We start from the raw sequence: 3,313 nt of genomic DNA, 5'->3' as shown, positions 1-3,313 counted from the left end.
AAGGATGGATGCTGAGCTCTCTGTAACAAGATCACACAGGGAGTAAAGATGGATGCTGTACTCTGTAACAAGTTCACACAGGGAGTAAGGATGGATGCTGAGCTCTCTGTAACAAGATCACACAGGGAGTAAGGATGGATGCTGAGCTCTCTGTAACAAGATCACACAGGGAGTAAGGATGGATGCTGCACTCTCTGTAACAAAATCACACAGGGAGTAAGGATGGATGCTGAGCTCCCTGAAACAAGATCACACACGGAGTAAGGATGGATGCTGAGCTCTCTGTAACAAGATCACACAGGGAGTAAGGATGGATGCTGAGCTCACTGTAACAAGATCACACAGGGTAAGGATGGATGCTGAGCTCACTGTAACAAGATCACACAGGGAGTAAGGATGGATGCTGCACTCTCTGTAACAAGGTCACACAGGGAGTAAGGATGGATGCTGAGCTCTCTGTAACAAGATCACACGGAGTAAGGATGGATGCTGAGCTCTCTGTGACAAGATCACACGGAGTAAGGATGGATGCTGAGCTCTCTGTAACAAGATCACACATTGAGTAAGGATGGATGCTGAGCTCTCTGTAACAAGATCACACAGGGAGTAGTGATGGATGCTGAGCTCCCTGAAACAAGATCACACATGGAGTAAGGATGGATGCTGAGCTCTCTGTAACAAGATCACACAGGGAGTAAGGATGGATGCTGAGCTCTCTGTAACAAGATCACACAGGGAGTAAGGATGGATGCTGAGCTCACTGTAACAAGATCACACAGGGAGTAAGGATGGATGCTGAGCTCACTAACAAGATCACACAGGGAGTAAGGATGGATGCTGAGCTCTCTGTAACAAGATCACACGGAGTAAGGATGGATGCTGCACTCACTGTAACAAGATCACACAGGGAGTAAGGATGGATGCTGAACTCTCTGTAACAAGATCACACAGGGAGTAAGGATGGATGCTGAGCTCTGTAACAAGATCACACAGGGAGTAAGGATGGATGCTGCGCTCACTGTAACAGGATCACACAGGGAATAAGGATGGATGCTGAGCTCTCTGTAACAAGATCACACAGGGAGTAAGGATGGATGCTGCACTCTGTAACAAGATCACACAGGGAGTAAGGATGGATGCTGCAACTCTGTAACAAGATCACACAGGGAGTAAGGATGGATGCTGCACTCTGTAACAAGATCACACAGGGAGTAAGGATGGATGCTGCAGTCTCTATAACAAGATCACACAGGGAGTAGGGATGGATGCTGAGCTCCCTGAAACAAGATCACACAGGGAGTAAGGATGGATGCTGAGCTCTCTGTAACAAGATCACACAGGGAGTAAGTATGGATGCTGCACTCTCTGTAACAAGATCACACAGGGAGTAAGGATGGATGCTTCACTCACTGTAACAAGATCACACGGAGTAAGGATGGATGCTGAGCTCACTGTAACAAGATCACACAGGGAGTAAGGATGGATGCTGAGCTCACTAACAAGATCACACAGGGAGTAAGGATGGATGCTGAGCTCTCTGTAACAAGATCACACAGGGAGTAAGGATGGATGCTGCACTCACTGTAACAAGATCACACAGGGAGTAAGGATGGATGCTGAGCTCTCTGTAACAAGATCACACAGGGAGTAAGGATGGATGCTGAGCTCTGTAACAAGATCACACAGGGAGTAAGGATGCATGCTGAGCTCACTGTAACAAGATCACACAGGGAGTAAGGATGGATGCTGCACTCTCTGTAACAAGATCACACGGAGAAAGGATGGATGCTGAGCTCACTGTAACAAGATCACACAGGGAGTAAGGATGGATGCTGCACTCTCTGTAACAAGATCACACGGAGAAAGGATGGATGCTGAGCTCACTGTAACAAGATCACACAGGGAGTAAGGATGGATGCTGCACTCTCTGTAACAAGATCACACAGGGAGTAAGGATGGATGCTGCACTCACTGTAACAAGATCACACAGGGAGTAAGGATAGATGCTGAGCTCTCTGTAACAAGATCACACAGGGAGTAAGGATGGATGCTGAGCTCTCTGTAACAAGATCACACAGGGAGTAAGGATGGATGCTGAGCTCTCTGTAACAAGATCACACAGGGAGTAAGGATGGATGCTGCACTCACTGTAACAAGATCACACAGGGAGTAAGGATGGATGCTGAGCTCTCTGTAACAAGATCACACAGGGAGTAAGGATGGATGCTGAGCTCTCTGTAACAAGATCACACAGGGAGTAAGGATGGATGCTGCACTCACTGTAACAAGATCACACAGGGAGTAAGGATGGATGCTGCACTCACTGTAACAAGATCACAACAGGGAGTAAGGATAGATGCTGAGCTCTCTGTAACAAGATCACACAGGAAGTAAGGATGGATGCTGCACTCACTGTAACAAGATCACACAGGGAGTAAGGATGGATGCTGAGCTCTCTGTAACAAGATCACACAGGGAGTAAGGATGGATGCTGAGCTCTCTGTAACAAGATCACACAGGGAAAAAAGATGGATGCTGCACTCTGTAACAAGATCACACAGGGAGTAAGGATGGATGCTGAGCTCTCTGTAACAAGCTCACACAGGGAGTAAGGATGGATGCTGAGCTCTCTGTAACAAGATCACACAGGGAGTAAAGATGGATGCTGTACTCTGTAACAAGTTCACACAGGGAGTAAGGATGGATGCTGAGCTCTCTGTAACAAGATCACACAGGGAGTAAGGATGGATGCTGAGCTCTCTGTAACAAGATCACACAGGGAGTAAGGATGGATGCTGCACTCTCTGTAACAAAATCACACAGGGAGTAAGGATGGATGCTGAGCTCCCTGAAACAAGATCACACACGGAGTAAGGATGGATGCTGAGCTCTCTGTAACAAGATCACACAGGGAGTAAGGATGGATGCTGAGCTCACTGTAACAAGATCACACAGGGTAAGGATGGATGCTGAGCTCACTGTAACAAGATCACACAGGGAGTAAGGATGGATGCTGCACTCTCTGTAACAAGGTCACACAGGGAGTAAGGATGGATGCTGAGCTCTCTGTAACAAGATCACACGGAGTAAGGATGGATGCTGAGCTCTCTGTGACAAGATCACACGGAGTAAGGATGGATGCTGAGCTCTCTGTAACAAGATCACACATTGAGTAAGGATGGATGCTGAGCTCTCTGTAACAAGATCACACAGGGAGTAGTGATGGATGCTGAGCTCCCTGAAACAAGATCACACATGGAGTAAGGATGGATGCTGAGCTCTCTGTAACAAGATCACACAGGGAGTAAGGATG

This window comes from Ascaphus truei, chromosome 5 (assembly GCF_040206685.1).
Source record: "Ascaphus truei isolate aAscTru1 chromosome 5, aAscTru1.hap1, whole genome shotgun sequence".
NCBI classification, from domain to species: Eukaryota; Metazoa; Chordata; class Amphibia; order Anura; family Ascaphidae; genus Ascaphus; species Ascaphus truei.
This window is presented reverse-complemented; position numbering follows the sequence as displayed.